General features: G+C 47.5%; 1 protein-coding gene across 8 annotated transcripts in view; it reads left to right on the forward strand.

Moving 5' to 3' along the window:
- Positions 1–724: 724 nt before the first annotated feature.
- The window catches only part of LOC128347739 (sulfate transporter-like), a 33,665-nt gene continuing 14,884 nt past the window's right edge, over positions 725–19,505 (forward strand). Inside the window, exons 1-3 of one of the 8 annotated variants that reach the window (XM_053302786.1) lie at positions 725–967; positions 14,351–14,580; positions 18,056–18,327. The gene's annotated coding sequence lies outside the window, so the exon portion shown is untranslated. Of the gene's footprint in view, positions 968–11,535; positions 11,625–14,350; positions 14,581–15,639; positions 15,841–16,928; positions 18,328–19,505 lie in introns of those variants that run through there. The other 7 variants (XM_053302790.1, XM_053302788.1, XM_053302789.1 and 4 more) reach the window with 7 other exon arrangements.

A 19,505-nucleotide genomic window follows, 5' to 3' on the forward strand; every position in this document is an offset into this window, starting at 1 on the left:
AGGAAGAGTGCAGAAATGGTTTGGGGTGCGGGGGTCGGGGGAGAATGTACGTGTGGGTGCTGAGGAAACACAAGAGCTCAGGCCTCCTCTTTGTAAGCGGCTGTCCGGGGAAATAGAGTGCAAACAGAAGTGGCTGGGAGAGTGAGGAGAGAGAGGACGGGCCAGTGGGGGATCGCCCTGGTTGGGTGGGAGATGAAGAACAAGCAGATAGACAGTCATACCACCCGTTATGCCGGTTCCTATCTCTGCAACAGCTTGAGGAAAGGAAGGAGGTTGCCAGCAGCCCCTCGTCCCCCTCAGGCGCTCTTGCGAGATCCGGAGGAGCTCTGGATACAAGCCTTGCAAGGGAGCGACCGAGGCGATGTCAAGAGGCTGCCCGCAAGCAGCCACCTCGCCTCGTTATCCCCCCACATCCTTTAAACCCTGCAGAGATCAGGCCTGCTCAAGGCTGAAGAGGAGAAGCAAAGACACAGAGAGCTTGCACTGCATTCCTAAGCAAACAGAGCTTCTCCTGTGGGATTTCCATCCGAGCGAGCCTGTCGAGAACTGGGCTGAAAGTATACTGGACTCTTTGAAGGAGAGGGCGGCCAGGGGAAGAAATGCACTTTTTCTCTCCCCAACGACGCCCAGCAAGATGCTGGGGCTTTCCCCCAGGCGCCTCCCACCCCGATGAAAAGGTTCCTCCTCCACTCGGTGGGCGGGTCAGGGCGTTGCCCGTATCCCTTCCAACCAAGCAGGGCTCTGTCGTGGACGTCACAGGAGGCGGGGAGGCCGTTGCCGGCGCCTTGGCCCGCTCCAGGGTCGTTGACTGGCAGCCAAGTGGGATGGAGGAGGGCAGTAGCCTCGCTAGGGCTGGGATGGACCGCCCCCCTCCGAGTTCCTCGCTGGCAGCAGGCGGGCAGGCACTAAGCAAAACCAGTTCAGAAGTCAGCGGTGTGAGCGAGCGGCTTGCCTCTCCCGTTGGCAGGTAAGGTCCGCGAAGTGAACAAAGCGAGGGTCTTCAACCTATCCAGGCACTGCGGCACCCATGAGAGGTGGTGGGGCGTTCTGTTCCCTGCAGAGCAGGGAGGAGCAGCAGACTACGCTTGGAGCAAGTGCTTCCTCCTCTACCTGAGGGGAGGAGGTGCACCAGTGGGAGGAACAGGGTACGGCCTGGAGACGGCAGAGTTTGGGAGCAGGAGGTAGGGCAGCAACGGCAGAGTATTGGGCATGGGCAGGTAGCATGCCATGCCTCAGAAAGCAGAGCAAGCTGTACAGTTTACAGGTGGGCATCAGCGCTGCTAGCCGTGGGAACAAGGGGCACATGTCTAAATGTTTGTCTGGGTGCTGTGAACCTCTTACATACTTGCCTGCCCCCTCACCCTTCTTGTTTGGATGAAGCTGGAGAGGGGTGCTTTGGGCTAGAATTAAACATTCCAACCCAGGTGCTCCCCATCCTTCCTTGAACCCCACCGTCCTCCACCGTCCATGCAGCTATATAATAGAAAGAGGGAGGGATGGAACTGAGCGCCTTCCCTCTATTTCCTCTTCCACTCACTCTGCCCATTACTGCTGTCCCCTGCTGGGCTCAACAGTGGGAGCAGTGGACAACTCTCATGCCTAACAGCAACCCAGCCACTGGGGCTCAATGGTGGGCAGCCTCATGCGTAGCAGCTCAACAGCAGTGTTCCCTCTAACAGGGATTTCCCAGAACTCTCAGAATCCTCAGCTGCAATGGCTTTTGCTTGGGCATTCTGGGAGTTTTAGTCAACAATATCTGGGAATTTCTGTTAGAGGGAACACTGCTCATCAATGGGGTGACAGATTTTATTTATTTATTTATTTCGGTATTTATTTATTTAACTAACATATTTTTATACCATCCAAAACTTACTTCTCTGGGAGGTTTACAACAAAAACAGAAAATTTAAACCATTAATTAAAACAGATAAATGACAACAAAGAAATTAAAACATTGGTTAAAATAAATGAAAGCAAAAAGTTAAAACATTACAATTTAAAACCTTAAAACAATATTTTAAAACAATGTTAAAACTATTGAAACGGTATTTAATTAAAAGCCTGGGTGAATAATGTGTCTTTAAAGATTTATTTAAAATTGTCAGACATGGGGAGGCTTTTATTTCAGCAGGGAGCATGTTCCAAAGCATCGGGGCAGCAACTGAGAAGGCCCGTTCTCGAGTAGCCACCTGAGAAGCCGATGGCAACTGCAGACGAACCTCTCCTGATGATCCCAATAGGCAGTGGGGTTCATGATGAAGAAGATGTTCTCTTAAATACCCAGGGCCCAAGCCAGTTAGGGCTTTATAGGTAATAACCAGCACCTTGTATTTTACCCGGAAACTTATCGGCAGCCAGTGTAGCTTTTTCAATACAGGAGTAGTATGGTCTCTCCAAGATGACCCGGAGACCAACCTGACTGCCGCATTCTGAACCAGCTGTACTTTCTGGACTACATACAAAGGCAGCCCCACATAGAGAGCATTACAGTAATCCAGTCTGGAGGTTACCAGCAGATGTACCACTATCCTGAGGTCATCTATCTCAAGAAATGGATGCAGCTGGCGTATCAGCCAAAGCTGATAAAAAGACACCTCTGGCCACCGCCTCAGCCTGGGAGACCAGGGAGAGGCTCGGATCCAGAAGCACCCCCAGATTGCGCACCTGTTCCTTTTGGGGAAGTGTGACCCCATCCAGAACAGGCAGATCAAACTCATCTCCCAAGTTTCAACCCTGCACAATAAGTACCTCCGTCTTATCTGGATTCAGTATCAGTTTGTTATCCCTCATCCAGCCCATCACTGCCTCCAGGCAGACATTTAGGGAGATTATGCCTTCTCCCAATGTGGCTGACTTGGAGAAATAGATGTGGGTGTCATCAGCATACTGATAACACCCTTCACCAAATCTCCTGATGATCTCTCCCAGTGGTTTCATGTAGATGTTAAACAACATCGGAGACAATATGGAGCCTGGAGGGACACCATACAAAAGTTCAGATTTTGAAGAACAACAGTCTCCAAGGGACACCATCTGGAACCTGCCTGAGAGGTAGGAATGGAACCACTGCAGAGCAGTGCCTCTCACTCCCAACCCCCTCAGATGCTCCAGAAGGATACTATGGTTGATAGTATCGAAAGCCGCCAAGAGGTCCAAAAGGACCAACAGAGTCACACTTCTTCTGTCAATTCCCAGTTGGAGATCATCCATCAGGCCGACCAAGGCAGTCTCTAGCCCATAGCCTGCCTGAAAGCCAGTCTGAAATGGGTCTAGATAATCAGTTTACTCCAAGACAGTCTGGAGCTGGGAAGCCACGACCCTCTCAATTACCTTGCCCAGCCACAGAAGGTTGGAGACAGGCTTGTTACTCAACTCTGAGAGATCCAAGATGGTTCTCATGCCCAGCAGCAACCTAACTGCTGGGACCCAATAGTGGGAGTAGGGAGCAGCTCTTGTGCCCAGCAGCAATCCAGCAGCCAGAACTCAGTGGTGAGGGCAGTGGCAACATCCCAGGTGAAGGAGGCAAGTAACATCCCCAAAAGTACAGTTAACTCTTCCCCAAAAACTGTTTTTAAAAAATTGCAGGGAATCAATGCCACCCTGCCAACAACAACAAAAGGCAAGGGGTGAGATTCAAATGCACAATACCACCCCTCCCGATCCTCTTCAATTTCACATGGTGGTCAACCTACTACAAGAAGTAATTACAAAGAGGAACGAATTTTATTTGGGACAGGGAGATGAAATATTGTGGGCCAAGGACTCAATCCTTAGAGGACTCTAGCAATGCCTCTGGCTAAAATATGCCTTGCTTCTCACCCTTCAGTAGAGAATTTGTTAGGTTGACTTCAGTCACAGAGAACTGGTGGCTCAGCCGAACCACTGGTTCTCTGAACATTCACAGGAACCCAGCTTCCAGTGTTGGGAAGGATATGCCAACATTGGATGCGTTGTCTGAACCCGCCAGTGCCGGTATATTCTACCCTGCTTGTGGTTCTGAACCTGACATCTACTTCAAATCTAGATTACAGGTATTGGGTTTGAAACTGCATCATCATCATCATCATCATCATATACACGGTAGAATATGCCATAAGAACAAAGGAAGCTGCCTTATACTGAGTGAGACCATTGGTCCATCTAGCTCATTATTGTCTACACTGATTGACAGCAGCTCTCCATGGTTTTAGGCAAGTTTCTTTCCAGCCCTACCTGGAGATGCCAGGGATTGAACCTGAGACCGTCTGCTGCCGGAGCAGATGGCCACTGCCATTCTTAAGTACTTGAGCCCTGGGCCAATCCCCTTATGCTAGACCGGCCTGGAGGAGGACAGTGGCAGCCGATGCTGATGGGTCTCGTGGGTACAAACCGCTGTGTCTCCCTCTCTCTTCCTGTCCTGTTGCAGCTACATGTCTGTCTCTGTCTTTTTGCCTTGCCATAGCTGGTAACTAGATCCAATTACAGATGCAGCAGGGTGAAAAGATGAGAGAGAGAGAGAGAGAGAGAGAGAGAGAGAGAGAGATGCAGTGGTGGCAGGGTGAGAAGAGAGAGGAAGATGCAGCTGTGGCCATTTGTGCTTGCCCTCCACCCTGACTGGCACTGCCACTGGAACCTCAAATCTTCTCACCTCCACTGCTGCTTCTCACCTGGGACCCACCTCCCCTCATTGCCCTGAATAGTGCACCCCTACTGCTGAGCTATGACACCTTCTGAATTACTGCAGACAGCAGTGACATGGATTGCAGTGAATTACAGCAGACAGCAGTCACCCATCACCCATCCAAATGTATACCAAGGTGAACCCTGCTTAGCAACAGGGGATAGTTCATGTTTGGAATATCTGTTCAGATCTCTCTTGTTCTGAACTGGAATAACGTATCCACACTTTCTTTGGAATATTTCTCTATACAGTCTTTCTGAAACATGTTCCCTACTACAGTGTCCAACGTGGAATTCGCAGTTGCAGATCTCACCTGGCTGCTTTCTGGACTGGGAGCTTAAGCACAAGAGGAAGTGGTGTAAGATTGCAGGGCTTAGTACAAAGCACAAATAAAAGGGGGGGCGGGGCATTATTGGTGAATTTCTGCAAGATCGCCTGCAGGGGGAGCAGCACACTGTTTCATCTGTCAGCCTTGTGCAAGCTCTTTTATTTATTTATCATATTCCTATACTACCCAAAACTTGCGTCTCTGGGAAGTTTACAATTAAAATCATTTTTAAAAAAACATTAAAATCAATTAAAACCCAACATTAAAAGTATTAAAACTATAAATCTAATTAAAAGCCTGGGTGAATAAATGGTTTTAGGATGTGATGCTGCTATTTCTGGGGCTTGCTTTTGTCCCCTCCCTGCTTTCCCTCTCTGGTGCTTTCCTCTTTCCCCTTCCACTCTCCACAAATGATTCCCTCCATGCCATGATTATTTTATGCTGCAATAGAATTTTTTAAATTAGAAATGAGCACCATCCTTTTCAGACATACGTATTTTTCTATGAATTGCATTACATAGGCAATGGGTATGTGTGTGTGGCGAGGAACAGGCAAGCTGCCCATCAGTGGTTTCTCCCAGACTTCTGCAATGGCTTCCATCTCTTATGATCTGAGGTAGTGGGGAGGGGGAGGTGGTTTCTACCACCACTGTTCCAGCAGCCTTTTTGTAGACCCCAAATCTATGCAGCTTCTTGGGTTCAGTCACAGCACCAGTTCATCAAAGGAGGCAGGTTGTGATGCAGGCTCATGGGGCTCTACAATGTAAACTGGGACAAGCACACTTTCACACACAGCCCCCTCTGCAACACCATTGGCCAAAAATGGGGCAAGAAGATGGATGAATTCTTTGCTCTATCAGCAGAGACAACACCCCCCTACACACACACACACACACAGCTCCATGTAAAACCTTGAGTAGTCCAGCAAACTGTTTTCAACATGAGGGAAATTGGCTACTTTTGCCTATGAATATAATCTGCTATTAAACCTAAATGTCAAGATAAAACCCCCAAACAGGCTGTGACTATGCAAATGGCCCCTTGCTGTTCCTGTGTGCAAGTCGGTGTCAATCCCCCACTTGTACGAATGCACACCAAGCCTATATGCAGCAAAGCAAGTGTAAGTTGCCATCCAGGAGGGACCCTGCAGTGAGATCTGTGAGCCCCAATTACTTAAGGAATTTAGATTTCCTACTTCAGACATCAGAGTAGAAAAGGAGCAAGAAGTGCCAGCCTCACTGCTGCTGCCTTCTCCATTTCTTTTCAGTGTTTGAACTGGATCTCAAAGTTGTAACATGTCTAAGGTTAGAAGGGAGAGAAATAAACAGGGGACAAAGGGGGATTCAAGTCGGATTTTGAAACTGAAGCACAGAGGAAGAGCCCAGTGGGAATTTGGTTAAGACTGATGTGCTCTTGATGTTGGGGGTGGCAGTGGGAGGTGGAAAGAAAGATTGTAGAAGGCATTGATCCCCCTTCTCAGGGTTGATATGAGGAGAATAAAATAGAATAGCTTTAACAATACCTATTAAGAAAGAGTTGCAATTTCTGATCACAGTGTTAGAGCCTTTTTCTCTTCACTTTATTGAATCATAGTACTTGTGGGGTGAGTGAGAGTGGTTCACAAAAGGCAGCTTCACACAACTGCCAACCAGTCTGTAAGTGGGGGAAAACGTTAGGATATATTGGGAACTGAGAGTGTGCACTCCCGGCAGGCATAATGTCCAAAGTCACCCAAGTCCAATTCCCGAGATATTCCGCCTGATATATAAAACTGGATGGAGAGTGCAGGAACTGGACTTAGGTGGGCTCAGAGATAATGCCCGAGTGTGCACTCTCAATTCCAATACACTTGACCTTTTCCCCACTTACAGACTGGCTAACAGTTGTGTGAAGCTACCCAAAGTAGGTGTGGATGAAAGACCCTATCTAACATATTTGATTAGAAGAGTAATTCTCATTGATTTAAATGGAATATACTTCCAGGTAACTGTTTTTATGATCACAATTTTAGGCCTGGTTCACATATTGCTGTAGGAATTTCCACAATCTTAGTTACTGAGGACAGTATGAATGCAGAAATTGCTGCTCATGGTGACCATGTATGACCATGGCCAAATTTGAACATAATAGAAAACTGGAGGTCCCTTCACCTCCGGTTTCTATAGCTGCATGTCCAAATGTGGGAAACCGGAATTAAGGTAGAAAAAGGACTCCTGGTTTCCCTCCCTGAACTCCACTCTGAACTTTCAGTGAGAGTGGAATTTCGCTGCCTTTAACTCCAGTTTTGTGGCTCCAGTATTACAGCCGAACACTGGCATTGTAGTTTCAGCCCCATGGAACCAGAATTGAGGGAGGAAGCTCCTCCCTCACTCCGGCCCGATTGGCTATGTGGGCTGTCCTTCTGTCAAGAAGGAAGCCCGCACAGCCAGCTCCCCGCCTAAACATTCAAATTCATATGTGGGGAGGAACGGAACCACAGGTCAATTGGACGCATAGTTCTGTGTTATGTGTGAATTTGGCCTGTTGGACCCACGGTTCTGTGTTACATGTGAATTTGGCCCGGGTTAGCTTTTTTCACCTGTAAACTTTGACAAATGTTTGGCCAAAGATAGGCTATGGATTAACATTAATCAAAATTGACTGTATTAGCCAGCCCTTCACTTACACATGGGATGTATGGATTTGGAAAGTTTTCTTGTTATATATAAAGCTCCTGAGGACTGGCTGGGTGCTGCATGTAGATAAAAATGAAGAGACAGAACAACAGTGTTCCCTTTAATTTTTTTCATAAGTGAGTGGAATGAGTTTTGTTCTGGGCTGCAGTATCAAGGCAGTATGTGCATATGTGCATTATTATGTACCACTATAGATACAACAAACACACCATAAATGTGGAAGGAAAGAAGTGTTTTTACGATTCTATTTGTAAAATTAGGTTTTTACTTTCTTTGACTGCACATTTAAGTATTAAGTAACTGAACGCAGTGGTTAATCGTCTTTTAAATTTGCATTCAAAGGCAAACTTGGACAGATGCTGCTTAGAAAGGGGACATTTCATGCTTTCTTTACCACAAGACCATATCTCCTCTTTTCTGCAGATTAAAGGACAAGATGAACATTCCTCTACTAAAGTATAAGCTAAACACATACCCGCTCTTTCCTTCAGGAATGTCTTCCATGCTTTTGTGTGTGTGTGTGTGTGTGCGCGCACGCTCTGTCCTCATTGGCCTTTTAAAACAGCCTCTGCTAACCAGTTTCTTATCATGTGAACCACCAGGCTCGGCTGCGAGCCTGGTGGTTCCTGAGCGGGTAACCCGCTCAAGTAGCCCGCCCCTTAAACCGGGTTTGCGGAGTGAGCACTCCGCAAACCCGGTTTTTTGGATCGTGTGTAGCCGTGCCATGGCCCCATGCTGCAGCTACTCACAAGGAGCCCCCCAATCGGGAGGCTGAAAAGCAGCCTCCTGGCTCAGGGGTCTCTCCAGTATGCCCTGTGCGCTCGCGCAGGGCATACTGGAGCTTCCAGGGGCTGCACGACCCCCGATCCTCCCAGCCCCCGCCAGCTCCGTAACGGAGCTAGCAGTTGTGTGGACAGCTGATCTGGCCGCCCAGAGCAGACTGGCTGGTCGTCTGCGGGGAGAGCGAGCTAAGCCCGCTCTTCTCGCAACCCCCCTAGAGGCTCTTCACACAAATCGTGTGAAGAGCCTCAGTGATTAGCAGCACCCAATGTAATTTCATGGTTAAAGTGTCCAAAAAATGCAAAATGCAAATAATTGAATCAATGTATATAATAATGGAAACCAGATTAAAACAGAAGAGTATTTGTTTCCAAATTTAAAGTTGTGATCAGGCAGATAACATTTTCTGTCATTCACAATAAAAAAATGTAAGTCACTTTATGCAATCAAATCCAGCATCTTTTTTGCATTAGCTATACACTATGTAGATTTGAGTGTAGCAGGCCAGCCAAATTCTGTACCAGAGAAGAAGTCCCTTCTCTGTTGCTGTCTGTACCAAGCAACAACAGACCCCAAATTGGATTCATTTCTAGGCACAGTCCTCATCTGAAGGAGGGTTCCTTCTTCACGTGCAAATGAGAGGTCAAAATGGTATGGTGGGGGAGGATGGATTGTTCTGCCCAGCTAAGCAGTCTCTCTGCTGGTTCCTGGCTTCCTGGCTTGTTCCTTGCTTCTTCTACTTATGGCTTTCCCATAACTAGAAAGTAGAAATGGATGGAGTTGGTGCAAATGAAGTCGGCAATGGAACTCAGAGAAGCACAGCTATCCAGCATCCTTAATTGCAGCAAGATCAGGGGCGTAACTATAATAGGGCAAGGGGAGACAGTTGTCTAGGGGCCTGCTGCCTTGAGGCCCCCCAGAGACATGTCGCATGACTCCCCATTGCCCGCTCGCCCAGCCTCTAGGCCCCTCAGCCAGTCTCCCTGGCCCTTGCCCTATTCGCCCTCTCTCCTGCTTGCCCTCCTGGCCGGCAATCTAAGTAGCCTGCAAGCTGCTAGAGCTCCTTTTCTCTCCGCCCCTCAGCTGATTGGTGGGTGGGCAGGGCTTCCAGAGAGGCCTATGCAGAGGTCTCGCTGAAGCCTGAAGCTCTCCAGGCAGCAAGCAAGCAAGGAAGAAAGGAAGGAGGCAGGCAGAGTGGCCAGCACTGGCTGCCCTTGCCCACCACAGTTCTCTGTAGACCCTCTGGCCAGCCCAGCCCAGCCCAGCTTCTGCCAGTAATGGAGGTAGAATGTGAATTCCTTTTTGTGGTTAAACCTCTACCCCCATATAGGGATCTGCTTGCCGTAGGGCTTTGATATGGGGGTGGGGACTGAGAAGTCACTGAATATTTAATTTGAAACAGATTGGAAAATTTGCTGGATTTTAAAAAAACACTATCTAAAAAGTCCTATAAGTGACTTGTTTCATGGCAGAAAATTACAAAAACTTCTGGAACAAACAATATTATATTTATATTCATTCATTCATTCATTTATAAATGCACTTATGTTCAAGTTGTTTTGCAACCCAGAAGGTCTGAGTGAGAACTGTGAAGCATGTGTGGTGCTTTTTATTTTTATTTCATTAGAAATGCATTATATGTCCAAGCTGGTTGGACATGTCCAAAAACCTTACTCACACTATTTAAACTGTATGTCATCAATCAGTATGATTCTGTAATGATATGAAATGTTAAGGAGGCCCTGCACATGCTGATTTGCCCCGCACACTACTAGGGACAACCCTGCTTCTGAGCACCTGCAGAGAATGGTTTTTATATCAGTACAGTGAGAGACCACAACCAGCCCTACTTCCACATTGGGGAGCAGGGAGAATGACTTTTAGGACAGAGGGCGTAACTTCAGGAGCTCCTTGAGCCCTGGCATGTCTCATCTGTCTTAAAATTTTACCAAGAAGAGGCAGATTCCTCATTCTCCCCTCCCCCTTTTCTCCTGAGGAATAGTGCTAATTCTTGCTCTTTTCTCTATTTCTCCGCACCTATCTTCCTGGCTTCAGTGGGACTTACTGGTCCTCTACCTATAGGGAGCAAAATATCCTGGGAGCACAAATTAGTTTGGTTTGCTTTACATCCCTGAGCACGTGCAATCCTATATATGCTTACCAGGGAAGGATCTCAGACAGTTGAATTCAATGGAGTTTATTTTTAAGTAGACATGCTTTCCTTGCTAGTAAGTCTTTTAGGTTCCAATGAAATGTACTTCCAGCTAAATGTGGTTAAATTTGCTGTCTGAGGCTTTACTGCAAGTGTACAGGGGGGCTTTACTGCAAAATTGAAATTGTCCCAAAGAACCAACGCAAAATAGTGGAATTTTTTTTACTCCGGATATAAATCAGGCTACATTCTAACGAGCAGTGAAAAACCTGAATTGCGTGTGAACTGCTCCCCAATAACTCAAAGGGACTTCAGGGTAAATCTGGCCAACATGTGAATGCAGCACCTCCATTCCAGAGGAGATGTGTGTTAAAGGGCTTTAAAAGCCCTGTGTGAAAAACCTCCTGGAATCAAACTTTACTGAATTTGTTCAGAATTCTGAGAAAACATACATAGGCTCGCACTGCATGGTTGAAAGTCTCCTTTGCCAATCTGCAGCAAGGGGCCCATTTTAATAATTAGTGTTTTTAGTGTGTTCTAGGCATTAAAAGTAGCACAAATATATAGTACTAGTATTTTTAAGCCCGTTATGATAACGGGCGCTAGCTTTCTATCCCGTCTTTTCTGTCTCTCTCTCTCTTTCTGTCTCTTCCCCCCACCCTTGTCCCCTCTCTCTTTTTGTTTTTTGTTTTGTTGTTGTTCTCTGTTTTTGTTCTTCCTTATTTTGCTTTTACTTTTTTTTTGGGGGGGGGGGATGAATAACGGCCAAAATGGCCCATGAGAAGGTGGCCGCCCCCGCCTATCGCCCTCCTGCGCACCCAGCTGCCGGAGCCCACCTTACCCGCTCCAGCCCGAAGGAGAAGAGAGGAACTCGGAAACAGAGCTATTCTCTGTGTTAAGCTGCTGCCTATACTGTCGCAATGGACGCAATAGGCGTCCTTTGCGTCCATAGCGGCAGTTTGAGCAGTGACTTAGCACAGAGAGGAGCTCTGCTCGTGAGCTCCTCTCTTTTCCCTCGGGCTGGAGCGGGTAAGGTGGTCTTCAACAGCTGGGAGGGCGATAGGCGGGGGCGGCAACCTTCTCATGGGCCATTTTGGCCCTTAATCTTTTTTGGGGGGGAGCGAGGAAGGTGATTTTGGGCAGCTGGGAGGGCGGGTGAGCAGGCGGCGGTGGCGGCTGTGAGCGGGCGGGAGCCTCGTTGGCGGCTTCGCCGCCACCTCGCCCAGCTTCATTTTGGGCAGCTGGGAGGGCGGGTGAGCAGGCGGGGGCGACGGCTGTGAGCGGGCGGGGGCCTCGTTGGCGGCTTTGCCGCCACCTCGCCCAGCTTCCCTGTCCCCCGTCTCGGTCTTCCCCCACCGCCATTGCCCTCGCCTTTTTCAGGGCGGCCGCTTCTGGTTGCCTCGGCCTCCTCTCGCCGTGCCGCAGCTCATGGCCGAGGCGGCGGCTCCGCCGCCGCCTCGGCCACTTTCCCCCGCCGCCACACACCGGCTAATGGCCGCCCGTGGCTGTGGGACACTGGTGTCTGAGGTCCTGTGTCCCTTGGGCTCTTCTGGGCCTGTGCTTCGCACAGGCCCAGAACAGCCCAGGGAGGCAGGGACGCAGATCCCCAACGTTCCAAAGCCATGGCCACTCACTTAGCCTTTTATTATATAGGATTCAATGTATATCACTATATATTGTGAAGTGTGCGTGTGTGTATTCAGTGAAATGTATTTCCAGGCAGCATACTTATTTTGAAATATCAGACTTAAATCATTGGGGGCCTGGGGTGTGCGGAGGCCCTGCTGCCTTGAGCCCCCCCCCCCCGAAACACGTCACATGACTCCCCATTGCCCATCGGCCAGCCTGGTATTTTTAAAAAAACTTTTTTTTACATTTTTGTCGATGCATAGTCGAGGGATGGCTGCGGAGGGTGAGCCTGGAGTAGTCCTTCTCCTCTCCTTTCCCCATTTCCATTTTGTTCCCCTGCAGGGAAGAGCCGCTCCTGGCTGCGCTGCAAACGCAGCAGCAGCCTTTTAACTCCTGAAGGGGCTGCATTCGCAGTGCAGCCAGGAGCAGCTCTTCCCTGGCTGGCGCTGCGAACGCAGCATCAGCCTTAGTTTAGCTCCTGAAGGGGCTGTGCGGCCCCCGCTCAGGAGCTAAACTAGCACCCCCGTGTCAGACACGGGGGGAGTGTCGAGGCCACGAAACGCGGCCCCTGATTGGGTGTGGCCCAGGTTCTTTGAACCCGTTCACCCAGTGATAGCTCTGCCCCTGCCTGGAACTCTCAGCACAGAGGGAAGTGGAGGAGGGGAGTTCTCGTCGGATAGGCTCTCAAGAGCGGCTGGTCTTTAAGGGTTGGAAGGGCGCTGCTCCCACTTCACCAAACAGACACAAACAAACAATATGTTCTTCTACTTCCCGCTTCTCCCTATCTCTGATTTGGAGCTTCTCCTTCAAAGCTCCCCCGCTTCTCCTTCTGCTTCCTCGTGTGAGTACCTGTGTATATACTTTATGTATGTACTGCTTTGTACACCCTCGGCAAACAACCTTATCTGGTTTGCTTATGACCAGGGGCGGAGCAAGGTTGGAGTGGGCCCAGAGACAAGATCATAAAATGCCCGCCCTCACTGAATTTCAGCTCATGAAGTAAAGAAATCTTAAATGAGGCTGAATAGTGGTAATGGTACTAGAGAAAGACATGCTGTTCTGGTAGCTCCAGGTCTTAACACTCACATCAATTTCGGAGGATGAATGCAACTGAAGGAAGCCCAGGCGGGTGCATAGCTGGGGGAGTCAGTCATGTGACTTGCCTCTGGGGGGCCCCCAAGGCAGTGGGCCCCCAGACAACTGTCTCCCCTTGCCCTATTATAGTTACGCCCCTGCTGAGGACTAGGAAAATCCTTTCTATCCTTCCTCTCCCTGCTGTTCGTAGGAAGGGATCTGCTCCACCCCACCCAGTTTATCCAGGTGGCCACTGCTCCCGCCTTGCTCACAGATGGGTCTGAATGGTGGGGAGGGAGGGAGGGAGGGAGGAGGTGAAGAGGAGGTGAGCAGTCTGAAGACGCGGGTGGGGGTTGTTCTTAAAACTTTCTGCCTGCTTATGTTAGTATGTTTGAGCAATAGAAGGCTGAAGGGGTTGGGGAGGGAGGTGGGGGACATTTAAAGTCATTTCTCTCCCTTGCTTTCCACCACCCCATCTCTGTGCCCCCCCTTCCCCTCGGAGTGAGTTGGATTATTTTAAAATGCTTCAAATTAGTTTATTTTTACAACAGTGACCTTATCCCAGCAGCTACTTGCAAGTTTACTGACGAGCAAAAACTATTTTCTCTCTCCTCCTCCTGGCTTGTTTTATTCTCATCCAATTATTCAGTTTGTTTGCTGCTCTCTTTATTTACACTGCAGCTTTTGCAATCTCTCTGTAGAATATTTTCCCCAGTGCCTTCATTTCTCTCAGCTCCCATCAAGTCGTCATCTTCAGGGAGGAAGAAAAAGCTTGAGACATTTCCTCTCGCTCTCCTTTCTCTGAAACACCGAGAACACACACACACACACCGCCCCAACAGGGGCATAGCTAGGGGAGAGGGGGCCCGTGTTCATCCCTTTCTCTGGCAGCCCCCCAGAGTGAGGGAGATAATGAAGAAAATAGGGAGGAGTGGAGCTGGAGGGCCCTCCAGGAGCTGGGGCCCGTGTTCTTTGAACCCTTTCTCTCAATTACAGCTACGCCCCTGAGCCCCAAGTGGATAGTGAAGCTTGTGGGATCTCCTTCCCTGCAGGTAGCTGGAGAATCGAGGAGCATCTGCTGAGGAAGGTTTAGAGGTGGAGTAGGCATTCCCCTGCGCCTGCCATAAGCAGCCTCCAGCTGGGTAGAACGGGTCGGAAACCATCGCTCTTCCCTCCATGTGTAAGGCACGCTGCTGCTTCTCTCCATGTGTAAGGGACGCTGTGCCCCCCCCCCCGAGCTGATCATTTAAAGAGACAGGAGGAAGCAGATGTCATTTTCAGAGTAAGTATAAAAATTTGTCCAGACTGCCACAAGTTGCAGTGCCACAAGCTTCACTATTTATGACAGCACAATGCCCACAAAGTCGGTTGCAAGAAGCCAAGAGAGCCCTTTGCATTCGGGAGGGGTATCTCTGTGTGTGTGTTTGTGCACAGACGTACATATAATAAAGTGTGTGGCACTGGCTGGCTCTCTGGAAAGGAAGCGAAAGCTCTTTGCAGCATTCCAAAGAAAGAACCAGCCCAAGATCAACAGGCAGCAGCTCATTTTTCAGTCCTCAGAGAATTAAATCCCTTTTTAGTATTGTGATGGTGTTTTTTGCCTTATTGCCCTCCTCCCCCACACCCCAGACTGGCTTTTTGCCTTTAAGAGAGAAAGTGCAAGTGCTGGTATTGAAATGAAGCCTTGAGAAAGGTAGTGCATTATCATTAGAGCCAGCGTGGTGTAGTGGTTAGAGTGCTGGACTAGGACCGGGGAGACCTGAGTTCAAATCCCCATTCAGCCATGATACTAGCTGGGTGACTCTGGGCCAGTCACTTCTCCCTCAGCCTAGCCTGCTTCACAGGGTTGTTGTGAAAGAGAAACTTAAGTATATAGTACACCGCTCTGGGCTCCTTGGAGGAAGAGCGGGATATAAATATAATAATAATAATAATTACTTCACCTGACCATTCCTTGAGTAGGCTTTATCCAGGAGTAGGTCCTACTAAATTTTACTATGAGGAGAAATGTTTGGGTGCAGATGTAAGGTGACTTCCCAGTCCTAAAATAGAGTTACAATGTTCTTCTAAATAGTAGGCTTGCAGTTAATGCCAAGCCGTGAGAGATTACTATTATTTACGTTAAAATACAATACAACTCCATAAAAATCACATTTAAAACCAGTTAAACAATAAAAACCATAACGTGCTTCTGCTGTTATTTACACTTTGTAACTGTATTTGGGATATGTGCAGTGATTAAAGTTCTTCATTAACTCTGTTGTGTTAGTTGGTCATGCTGTTATTTACACCTTCTACAACTTGTAACTAGTTGAGATAGTTAGCAGAGACATGGGCCAGGAGAAGACGAGGAAGGGAGTGAGGGACCCTTTCCGCTATGTCACTGAGCAGGAGACTGCGCGGCCCCTAAGAACAGCTGCGAGGAGGGCTGCCGTCTTGTGCGCGCAGGCGCTCACCCCAGAGGGTACGAAGCTGCCCACAGGCTTCCAGTCTAAAATATGAAAGGGAAGAGAAGGCTGACATCTACCCTAGAAAAAGCAAGGTAGCGGTGGGTAGGAGAAGGAAGGGCCGAGGGGCCAAGGTTTGGCACGGGGTGGGGGCTCCTCTCAGCTCTCCTTGACGTCGCCACCCAGCTACTTCCAGAGCCTGAGAAATGGAGAAGACGGGGTTTCTCCTCTTCCTCTTCCTTCTCTCCCCGCTCGGTTAGAGGGTTTGTCCTTCGGCTCTTTCCTGGAGCCAGCCAGCCAGCCCTCCTCCCCCTCCCTCTGTTCTTCAGCCCTTCCCCACATCTCGTGCTTCGGTCGGAGCTGATCCCAGCAGCGGTGGCATGGCTGGGGGCTGAAGGGCTCGGCTTGCGTGTCCTCGGGGCTCTGCCAGGCATCCCCCGCGCTGTTTCCGGCCCTCCCCAGTAGCTGTTGCTGGTTTGCCGGACGGCGTCGCGGGAACGAGTCAGTCGCCTCTGTGCAGTGCTCTTGTTTCGAAAAAGCGCTATGCTGGAGCAAAGGAGTGTCGTCGTTTAAGCCCGCGTATTTTTGTCTGTCAAAATCAGTTCCTTCCAGCTCAGACAGGCTAACTGGATTTATTTGTTGTTGCTCTGTTCTTTATATGGAAAATGAAGTGCAGCCGGAGACTCTCTTGATTAGTTGACTCTAGTCTGGAGTTTTGTGGCATCGTGGCCCGAAGCAACATGTTTGAGGGAATACTGTATCCTGCTTGTTGTATATGCAGACTCTGAATGATTACCTTTATTAATATTTTGCTTGCTTGCTGTATAGTTTGTATAAGGACGTGTTCGTGTTTTATTATTATGACGATGAAGCTGTTAGCTTCTTGTGAGCTGAAAGGTTGAAGAGTATTGAGGGGTGATACTAGAATACACATAGTCGGCTTGGTTTGTCTTCACAGCTGAGGAGGAAGCATGGCTCCATCTCCCTCGCCTATGGAACAAACTGTGATGGCAGCAGTTTCATGTGTTTACACCAGGCATCCCCAAACTGCGGCCCTCCACATGTTGCTGCACTACAACTTCCAGCATACCCAGCCACAAAAAAATTGTGTCTAGGGATGCTGGGAGTTGTAGTTCAGCAACATCTGGAGGGCCGCAGTTTGGGGATGCCTGGTTTACACGCTTGTGTTTTTTGCTAACAGGGCAGAGGCACCTTTTAAAGAAAGCACTGGCTCTCTTATACTGAGAACTTTCTTGCTGATATTTATTTTTTACATTTATATCCCACTCTTCCTCCGAGGAGCTCAGAGTGCTGTACATGGTTATTTTTATCTTCACAACAACCCTGTGAGGTAGGTTAGGATGAGAGATACAGGAGTCACCCAGTGAGTTTCATGGTTGAACGAGGATTTGAACTCGGGTCTTCCCAGTCCTAGTCCAACACACTAACCAAGCTATGCTGGCTCTAAGGAAAGAATATAAATATTCTTAGAAATAATAACTGCCAGATGATGTAGAAAGAAGAGGGTTGGGACTGGAGTCCAATTTTAAAAGCAAAAGGGATGCACTGGGGGCAGGGGAGAGCTCAGCCCCGCCCCCCTGCCCTAGGCTTTTCTTCTCCATAAGGGGCTGGGCTGGAAGGTTCTGTATACTGCACCTGTGTGGCTCTTTGGCTTCTAAAATTGGACTTCACTCATCTTTCTAAAACGTTGGAGGCAGTTTTGTGTTTCAACTGAACAGGTAAATGCCACCTGTAGTTTGGCCTAAAGGGGAGCAATATTTTTGCTGAGAAGGTTAACACTCATTCCAGTTGTGGTGTGTTAGTATAATGTATAGAGACCTTTACTGGATTTTTCACCAAACTAGCAACTCTAAGTGGAACTCTGTAGCAGGGTTAAACAAAGGCAGGGAAAGGTATTCACACAGCTATGCAAATAGTTTCCAGTCATATTAGATAAGTAGCTTCAGAGTCTGTTGTTAATTATTAGGAGACACTTTCAAAATGGGGAAGTTGAGGGACAGTAATGTAATGTCACAGGGTTTACTAGATGGAAATGCTTTACCTTATCTTTTCCTTGAGGGCCAGAATAAAGTAGTCCAAGGCCTGTTATGGTATCTTATATGGTGCCTTATGTTCCAGTTCTTTTAATATTTATAGGCATTGTGTAGTATTGAAGTGGCTTAGCAACTTTGAACCTTAGCAACTTTGCCCCACTGGGGTTCCTGTATATGATCGCAGTTCAACAAGATGTTTGTGCTTGATTTTAAATATACATGCCTCTTTTTTTGCATTCCCTTTGCAATATGGAAGTCACGGCAGCGCAGCACTTCCTCATGCCACTCAGGTAACGTGAGATACTGTGTCCCCGAAGGAACCCATGCTGAAGCTTTTCTGCACACCACTATCACCCTAGTTTCTAGGAAGAATGGCATTGGCATTGGAAAAAGCTGCTGTTTGGGTCCCTCTTAATATAAATGGTCTGGGGCTTCTTGCATTACTTGAGTGTTCAAGTGAAGAGAGAGACTGCAGCAGTTCCCATGCCACAAATGAAACTAGAAGGGAGTCAAAGTGATTATGAACAGGTATGGCTAATGCAAATATGTAAATAAATAACATATCAGGCTTCCATTCTTGCAAGTTGTAATTATATATATATATATATATATATATATATATATATATATGTTAAGCTAGTAAATGAGGCTCATTGTTGACTGGGTAAAATCGTTTTGCATAGACTACACATATAGGAAAGTTTAAGAAAATTAAATATGTGATCGAATGTTTTATTAATGTGCTTGCAAAAGGAAAGTATGGAGTTTGAAATTTGTTGGATTTCAACTTCAAACATTATTCATTTTATTGAATAATGACCATATATGGTAAACTTTAATCTGAGAAAGATCTTCTTTTCTTGAGCTTCACGTCATTTTGGAAGTATTGAACCGATTATTGTGTTTAAAAAAAAATCTGTTGAGAACAATAACAGTTAAAATATGGTTATTATATTCAAATTTCTTCTTAAAAAATATTTTTAAACCTTTCCCTGAGCATATCCCAGTGTAAAAAGTTCATTTTCTGTTACAATAGCACAGTTAGCATAGCTGGCATGCAATTGTGGTTCAGCTTGGGGTTGGGGGCAGAGATTTAATGCAAGAGGAGAGAAAGTACCAGCATGTTAAACCACAAGCATGGAATAATGTATGTATGTCTTCTATAAAGAGCTGCAAGCTTTAATGGATTTAATTAGCAGATTTATTTATTTTATTTAGTACATTTATATACTGCCCCATACAAAAATGTTCCTGGGCAGTAATTAATTGGTTTGATTATGGGTTAATTGGGAGGCTTATTTAAGTCCCTGGAGTTGAGGGACAATAGCACACTGCCATGCAAGCTATGCCTATGTGTCCACTTCTCCCTTTATCCAGCACTAGCAGATACTTCTTTTTAAATTACAGTGGGTTTTTGTTCTGGCAATAAGAACTACAGACAGCTACTCAGTTTGCAAGCTATGCCTATATGCTGACTTCTCCCTGTATCCAACACTAGCAGATAGTTCTTACTTAAATCACCAGGGGTTCTGAACCAATGGTCTGTGATTAAGATAGGGCTGATAAAATGATTGGGATTTTTTTAATGCCATTTTGGTATGTTAACTATCATTGGGGGAGTATTCTATAAGATGAAAAAATGGCCCAACTGTGAATACTAACTTACATCCTAATAGACATCTATGTCCTGTCATCAGTGATCATTT

Source organism: Hemicordylus capensis, chromosome 2, assembly GCF_027244095.1.
Source record: "Hemicordylus capensis ecotype Gifberg chromosome 2, rHemCap1.1.pri, whole genome shotgun sequence".
NCBI classification, from domain to species: domain Eukaryota; kingdom Metazoa; phylum Chordata; class Lepidosauria; order Squamata; family Cordylidae; genus Hemicordylus; species Hemicordylus capensis.